Consider the following 9693-nt stretch of genomic DNA (forward strand, 5'->3'; position numbering starts at 1 on the left):
GCTATCTCCCGTGGCCATCCTGTAGTAACTCATCTGTTACTCACTCCATTGAGAGGAATAGCAGATGAGTTGCTGTTTGAGAAGGATGAGGATGGATATACAGCTCTGCATAGGGCTGTATTGGAGGGAGATAGAGAGATAGTAGAGCTTATACTTCATACTGTATCCTCTGGTAAGAAGTATAAGCTGATAGCTGTGAAGGATGGAGTGGGTTACACAGCTCTAACATGGGCTGCAAGGAGAGGATATACAGAGATAGTAGAGTCTCTACTGATCAGCCTGTCAGTAGAGCAACGAGTCTCCCTGCTCAACATACAGACTCGTGACCTAGACACAGCACTGCACTGTGCAGCCTACTGGGGACACACAGCAGCTCTACAGACTATGCTGACCTCCATCCCTCCTGATAAAGTCTCTGCACTCCTCAGTATAAAGAACGGATACCGTAGAACTCCTCTGGAGTTAGCAGAGTATTGGGAAAGGAAAGATACAGTAGAGCTGCTTAAGAGCTGGAAGCAGCCAATATTAGCAGGTAGGAATATTATACAGTGTGATACCAGCTACTCACTTGTACTACTCTATTGCATAACTCTCTGCTTGTCCCCAGGGTATCTTTATAAACTTACCCTGGGGAATTCCATCTACATTTTCCTTGCATAGAGACTGCAGTGGGCTGTAGAAGCAGTTCAGCTGTCTCTGTATTAAATGCTGTCAGTTCAGCCTCTTCTCTTCAGCCAACACTCAGCCCTTGCTAATCATTCATCACCTCTGCTCTCTCTTGGATAATTATAGTCTGAGTATTTTAATTCCTTATTCAAAACTGATAGGATTAAAGTGATTTTAGCAGCTCAACACTTTGTGGCAGCTATTAGTCAGCACTTAGCTGAACTCTCCTGATTCATGTATATTCTTATTACTCACTACAGTTTTGAATAGAAACATGAGCTATTTACTAGAATTATAGTAGTAGTAATTCTGACAGACAGACAGACACGGCTCTTATTATAGTAAATATTTTTCCTATAGAACAGCTCTTGCTGTTGCTAAAGATAGAATCACAATGTTTGAGTAAGCATAAAATATGGTATAGCTTTACTCAAATTTTTTAACAATTTAAATGCAGGTTCTCAGTCTATTATTACTCACTGAGTCTGCAAACCTGGTTGTAGCCTTAAAGAAGATAAGTACAACATGCAGTAGCAGTTTTTAGACTATTTGTAGTCAGTAACAACACTAGTTGATTCTCATTCACTAGTAATTCCTACCATAAACTCTTAGCTGTGGATTCTAAAGTTATGTTTTTAACTATCAACATATTCAAAGGCTATGTTTTGAGAAATTATCCAATAGCTCTGATTAATAGTATTAGTACTCCAACAGTCCAATGCAGTCAAGCGTGACTTTTTGGTTAAATAATCCTGAATGTTGAAAGGCAGTCACTTAGTGTAGTTGATACTGTCAGCCTACGTAGCTGAAAGTCAAAAGTTTGACTCCTGATGACCGCAATCTTTTTCCCTGACATACCATTACTATCACCATGTGTTACTTTTTTATTGCAATAATGTTTTGTTTTTCAATTTGGTTCCAACATGGAGTGAGGTGGAGGACTTCCTATTTATAAGATGATCTGTCTGTTGCTCAGATTGAAGTTTTATTTATTTTTACTTTGTTGTAGCCCACGCTGCTCCCACTTTCTGGAGGTTTGCTGCCCTTCATGAGGCTGACAGACACAAAACAAAAGGTAAACATGGGATAAGATTGCTTTAAAGACTAAAGTCTACAGATCTTGAAACGTAAACTTTTTCCCAGAAATTGGATTAAATCAAAGTAATTTTAAATTTTTGATTTTTAGCGTTTACCGAAGCTTCACTTTTCCTTTTTGTAGCACATGCCGCTGCCACTGATGAGGAAATTGCTGCCCTTCAGCAAGGTGACAGACACAAAACAAAAGGTGAGCATAGAATAAGATTAGTTTTATTTTGTAGTTGATGCTGCCGCTGATAAAACAATTTATCAACTTGTAATAGCAGAATATGAACCCTGATTTTTTTGTCGTTTTAGAATTGACCCAACTAAAAGAGGGGTTAGTAGGGTCTCAACGACAGATTGTAGCTCTTCAGGAAGTGGATAACCGTAAGACGGCAGGTGAGTTTTTAATTTCAGTAGAAATGAATTTATTTCTTGTCATAACATAATGATGGCATCTTTACACCTCCTTTGTATGTAGTACCTGATATGTATGCACTACCACCAGAGTTCAGTTTAGTTCCATCCCAGACATGTGCAGCTAGTGCTCTATAAATAGCTTAGGATGAGCCATCCCCCTATCTTTTGTCTTACTTATCAGCTGGTCAGCTGACCTTGTTCAGTGTTGAGTTGGCTAGTGTTAACTCTGGTCCAGTTGCTAATAAAGCTGTCTAATTGTAGTGTTACATTTGCTTATTGCTTCTTATTGCAAGATGTAACAGTACCAGTACATGAGCCTTGATTATATTGTTGTTTTAGAGTTGGCCAATCAGAGAGAGGGGTTAGTAGAGTCCCAGCAGCAGATTGTAGCTTTGCAAGAAGCAGATAATCGCAAGACAGCAGGTAAAGTTTTTACACACAGTTCAATTCGTGTTTGAATTTTAACATCCACATATTTACTGTTCATCAGTAACAACACGTATTCATTTAGCTTCATGCGTACATCAGTATATGAGCCATGATTCTATTTTTGTTGTAGCATTGGCCAATCAGAGGGAGGAGTCTCAGCAGCAGGTCGTAGCCCTGCAAGAAGCAAACAATCAGATGACAGCAGGTAAAGCTTTTACTCACAGTTCAACTAGTATTTGAATTTTAATATCCACATATTTACTGTTCATCAGTAACAACACGTATTCATTTACCTTCATGTGTACTTTGTCTTGCTAGTTATTAACTTATAAGGAATGGATATGATGAGTATTGGTTCATCATTGCTATTGGCTGGTCAGCAGTTAATTCTATTGGTTAATGCTCAAAGGGAGCCAATTGCTCAAATCTGTTTTTATGGTCATATGAATCCGGTCTAAATTGTATTGTTATACTTAACATATTAGACTGCAGTGTTTACAACTCCAAACCATCTATTTTAAACATACCCTAAGTCTGAAGGATGATTTACACAGGGTGGTTGTGAGATGGTGCAATTTTTATAGATAGATATGAATGATATTGTTGCTCACAATAGACACTGATAAATATTTGTTCCTTTAGATATGGCTGCCATGATGGAGAGACTTAACAGACTAGATATTTATCTGCGTACTCCTACTGATACAGACGAGACAGGAGACCAGCTTCATGAGCCTCTTGGCTGATACCTTCCTCTTTGTTCAATTGAAATCACATGCAGTTCTTGTTTAAGATTTATAATTAAATACAAATTCATATTCATACTTGATACATTTTCTCATCTCTACTCATCTAGCAGGGATTCTTATAAACACATCTGTCCATCATTGAACTGCACTCAGCTATATAATGCCACCAGCATAGCTTGGCAAAATTCCAAATCTTGTAGACTGGCATAGATTTACAGATGCTATTCCCTACTCAATGTGGACCCTTAAATGTTTTGGAGCTGGTCTCACTTCTGCAGCTGGCCACCTTTCTAATATTAAATATGAAGAGTTCCTTAGCATTGATAAGAAAGTGGCTAACAGGAACAGCAATGATTGGCTAATAATAAGGTAGACCATCTTAATTGTAGTAAAATTCATCTCTAATAGCCAAAGATAGTGGGCATCATTGAAGAAACAAGTTGCACCAAATGATCTCTTGTCCAGCCACGTGTTTGGCTTTGATGTAAAAACTCAGTGCAAAAAGTTCCCTTTTAATACTAAGATAAAATGTCCAAAATACACCAACATGTAGCACACTTTTCTGCTGCTGCCAGGAGATCTGCTACTGTTGGTCTGATAGTCGACTGATAACAGTAAACTTTAGTATTCATGTCTGATCTGCGACAGATAACCTTGGTATTCATATCTAATTTGACAAATAGTCTTGGCATTAACAAAAAGGTTCAACAAAAACAGCAATGATTGGCTAATATTGAAATGAACTGGTTACAACTAGGTCAAACATCTTCCTCAACCAGACACACTGGTAACGAGTATTGTCCAACATAACCAAGTCGCCTCTTGACCTAGTGCATAGACAAGCAGGCGATTCAAGTAAATAACATCTTGTGACTAGGAATGAGAAGACAACTACTTATTTCCAATAACGTGCTAGTTTAATGTTACCAGGTCACACAGTGCTGTAGGGGCACAATATTTTATAAAGCTATGAGATTCTTTGATAATAATACTCTCCGGTTGAGAGGAGACAAGTCTTCAGAATGAACTCAATTTGTAAAGATGAACTTAATGTCAATGAAAATGTCACCAAAGCTGTCTCAATTGTGTCACTGAATGACAAAAGTTTTTTATTGTATCTCAGCTTTAGAGCCTGGAACATATTTTAAAGGATTTGCTTTTTAAACACCAAAGTATCCTCCTAGAAGTAAATGGTTTATAGCCATTCTGTACATCCATATGTTATATGGGTGCTATATTACCAGAGGACTGGTATGGAGATTATGGTTAAATTATGAATCATACAGAGAGTGCTTGCAAATGTCTAACACTAGTTATTATGTGAACTGGGCCAACCAGGTCTTTATATATACATAAGATAAAGAACAAACATAACTGCACTGTGTATATTGTCCTTACAGTTGCTGCAGGCAAAACACATCAACGGTATTATTATAATCTAGACAGCGCTATGTTATTGTAGTAGCAATCCATGGAATGCTCACAGTAAGCTATTCATAGATCTGACTCTATCCATTATGTGAGAAGGACAAATGAATATGATTAAAATCTCATACCAATTTATTAAAATAATCCTGCTATTGTGTGAACTTGGTCTAGTATAAATACCATTCTGTGTGATGTAAGTATCCATTTACTTAGCGCCTAGCAACCAACAAACAGACAAGCAAACATTGTTTATCCTCATCATGAAAGAAAGTTAAATCTTTGTAACCTCCATTACTAGTCCTCTCACACCCAAGAGCCAGTCATCATATAGTAGAGTAATTAGTAGGTAGTCTTGAAAGGGTTTAAAAACTTGTGTAGGCAGACATGACAGGATGTGATGTCATAAAGACTGTCATTTTGATAACAGCTATCAGATTTCACATTTGCTCAGTCTTTCTGTCATATTCTGCAATCATGAGTAATAACTATGTTGATAGAACTACTGAAGGGTGCTATCAACATAATTATTACTGTGTTCAAATATTAAAGTGACTGTTTTTCTCATGTTGCTATAATAATTGAATCAGATTCTGTTGGTGAAATATCGTCCTCCCATGTCCCATTATCAGATTGTCCTCCCATTATTAGTGATTAGGTGGACAGTGTAGAATAGTTGGTAAACTTGCTACAGGTGCCCCTGACAACTTATGTAAGAAACACTCAACAAAATGTATGTCTTGACGTACTAAAAATATATCAGTTAAAGTTGACTGACCCGGCAAATACAAATGACAAAATCATGCACTCTTGGTTCAAAGTCATCCTGTGGTGAACAAAAAATCGGGCTGATAACTCCCATAAAATTGTTTAGAGATCGGCCATGAACACACGTTTACAAACTTGCTGGTGTCAAGGCAGCTTGACACAGCACCTTGATTGTACTAGCCAATATAAATAATGAGACCAGCAGCCGTGTCGTTTAGTGCGTAATTTCTTCCAAGCGTTTTAACCGCAATCAAGTTTTAGCATTTTTAATTTAGACGCATCCTGACAGTTAAATCATCTCAAAATTCCGAAACAATCACAAATAGTATAAAAACACTTGTGTGATTAAACATTTGGGAAAGTTCATCTTCAACATATCATTAGATGGATTCACAATATATGATACAGCTGCAATACAGGCTAGCCTGGCAGTAAACTGGTAACTGGTTAACTAGTACAAGTCATGAAGTGTCCATCTACCAAGGGACATGTACAGAATTTGACTCTTGTAAAAATTGATCATACATGAAACACACTAATTATTGTATATAATGTATTATTGTATATATACGCAACTTTAGTAATCTACTCTCTTTTGGCATTGCTTAGTAATATTTACATTAATAAGAACAGTGTTCAGCAAAAAAATCAAAAACTTCAAAGCTTTCTCATGGGGAAAGATTTATAAGACCCTCAGAACTCACTGTGTTACCTACAGCTTATTTCTTGTAAAAACCAACACACTCTAAGTCACACTGGGCTAAGTTATCAATCTTAGTTATAACTTTTGTTTTAATTGTGCACACTCCATGATCTACCACAATAGCAACTCATGAATGCACCTAATATTGATGTGAACTGGTTACAACTAGGTCAAACATCTCCCTTTTGACCAGACATAGTGGAAATTAGGTATTTTCCATCATACCAAGGACACCTAATAACCTCGTGTCAAGACATGGAGGTGACACAGGTGTAGACATGGAATATGTTAAAACATTGTTGTGTCTAGGATGAGAAGACAACTACTGTAAGTAACTTAAATTATGTGCTTGTCAAACATACCAGGTCACATGCTGCGGTAAGGTTACAAGCTTTTGTATAATTATGAGATAAATCTATGAGTTATCTCAGTGTAAGAGAGGACAAGTCTTCAAAATTAAATGTGTAGCATACTATTGAAAACACTAAAAGTACATATTTCATTGTTTCAAAAATATGAATGTCTGCGAAAATTTCAACAGTTTAAAAGGCTGTGCCAAAGGCTGCCATAAGCTTGCAGCATCACAGGTTGCTTGAATCATCTGACTGATTAGCTATAATTCTTTGTTGTACCATAGCCTAAGCGCTTATTCTTTAAATATGTGATTGCATCAAATTTTTGTTGATTTCAATGGGAAGTATTGATTTTTTTCCAGCTGTTGAAATATTGTTTGTTGTTTTAGGCGATATCATTGTCAAGATATTTGAAGATTAACATCGACAAAAATCGATCGTGTTCATTACCTAGCAACCAACTAACAGACTAATAATTACTATAAATACTTGATATAGTTGATGTGTACGGCTTGAACTGCACTGGGTCACTAGTCTAACTGGTAGTATATTGAAATACCAGAGTAGATATGTAACCACGTGTAGTGAAGCACAATGGTATATTTATACTTATAATAAACACATGCATGATGAAACATCAGATAGAAGTCATTAAGCAAGCTGATGCTTTTATCCACATAATAATATAGAGAGAACTGGAACAAAGGTAAAGAATAGAGGCAGTACAATGGTGAGACAACTTCTTAAACATTGATTAGACTTAGGGGAGGGACTCGGCAATCCATTCAGAGGAGGAATAAACTAAGCTTTGGATACTCATTTAGGTGATGAACTTGACCTATATAGCAATATATCAATATATCAAAATACCTATATATCAATATACCTATATATCAATATACCTATATACCAATATACCTATATATCAATATATCAATATATCAATATATCAATATACCTATATATCAATATATCGATATATCTATATATCAATATACCTATATATCAATATACCTATATATTAATATATCAATATACCTATATATCAATATATCGATATATCTATATATCAATATACCTATATATCAATATACCTATATATCAATATACTAATATATCAATATACCTATATACCAATATACCTATATATCAATATATCAAAATACCTATATATCAATATATTATTATACCTATATATCAATATATCAATATACTAATATATCAATATACCTATATATATCAGTATACCTATATATCAATATACCTATATATCAATATATCGATATATCTATATATCATTATACCTATATATCAATATACCTATATATCAATATGTTAATATACCTATATATCAATATATCAATATACTAATATATCAATATACCTTTATATCAATATACCTATATATCAATATACCTATATATCAATATATCAATATACCTATATATCAATATACCAATATATCAATATACTAATATATAAACTTACTAATATATCAATATACCTATATATTAATATAACAAAGTTGCATGTTCAAGTTTTAAAATATTTTAAAGTATAAATAAACACATTCCAGTATCCTCTACATTGACAGATACAAGCTTTAGTTTAACAATTTTAATATTCACTAAAGAAAGGAATTATAAGGTTTTAGAATATGTATTTTTTGGTACAAAAATAGAGATGCTTCTGATGCTACCTTCAGACAAGTATTAAGGTACCTAGTGATTACAGTTACTCAGACCTTGCAATGTTTTATGAACACAAATATAGACGGACTTATAATAAACACTTATTCACCCCTTACCATGGGGTTAATAGAGACTCATCGAGAGTTATCCTACCATCTCTGAAGGTAAAGTTTAATTAATTTCTTCATAGATAGAAAGAGAGCACTTGCCTTATCATTACAATTGATGTTCCATTCCGCTGTTCCACCAAATCTCCATACTGGGCTATAGAAATATAAGCATATAATATCGCGATATATATCCTCATTGAGAACAAAACTGTTGTTTTATTTAAACAAAAATGCTTCTGATAAAATTATACACATATCTAACTATTACACAGAAAAAAATTGCATAGTACATGATTCAAACTCTAACAACTGCATCAATCAACTGTCTACTGACATTACAGAATAATTATATGTTCATGTCTAGCTATTCCACATGACAGTCTCTCATGACACACCAGACTGTCAGGTTATTAAAAAGCAGTATTTACTATAATAAGAGTTGTGTATGTCTGTCTGTCTGTCTGAAGCCATGCTAAAAGCGTTAAGAATAAAGATTATATTATAGAGGAGTCAATATTAAACATTCAAATTCTCAGCCAAGCGCTAGTATCAGCACCACTTGACTACCTTTCCATATCTAAGAATAATTATGCTAATAACTATTACATATGATGATCTCTCATGGTGCATGGTACGCCTAGCATACTAGTAATAATAATAATAACAGTACTATATAAGGATTAATAATGATTATACTATTATCTAAACAACTTATAATCTATGTTCAAGTTTCACTAAGGAGTTGTCATAACTTGAAAATACAGACAGTATGTCAATGTTTGGGATATTATGTAGTAGTTAATCATTGCTGTCAATCAATGTTTGCCACAACCTTTTGAAGAAATAAAAGTAAATCTTGCGAGATTAAAATACAGTCAAACATGGATAACTCGAACTTCAAGGGACCGAGCAAAAGTGTTCGAATTATCAGAGCGTTCAAGTTATCAGAGCACTGTCACAAGTCCATGTATTTACTTATTTATTAGAAGATACATGTACATAGGATATACAAACTATAATATAAATTAAAAGCACAAATGGCTTGTTTCAAATTAAATGCTTCTAATGTAAAGTTTAAAACGTTTTTATCAAAAAGTATAGAGATTTTTCTATCACTTGAGATTGGTTTGTTGTTTGAGGTGATGTTATTGCCAGGACGTATTTTAGATTGACATTGACAAAACTTGATCGTTGTTGAAATGCTCAAAAGTAAAGACATCTTTTTCTTTTGAGCTTTTTACCCACGATCAATTTTGCCGAATTTTCTTGAAGTTTATGCAAAGATTACCTTACTTTACC

Source organism: Watersipora subatra, chromosome 6 (genome assembly GCF_963576615.1).
Source record: "Watersipora subatra chromosome 6, tzWatSuba1.1, whole genome shotgun sequence".
In the NCBI taxonomy this organism is placed as follows: domain Eukaryota; kingdom Metazoa; phylum Bryozoa; class Gymnolaemata; order Cheilostomatida; family Watersiporidae; genus Watersipora; species Watersipora subatra.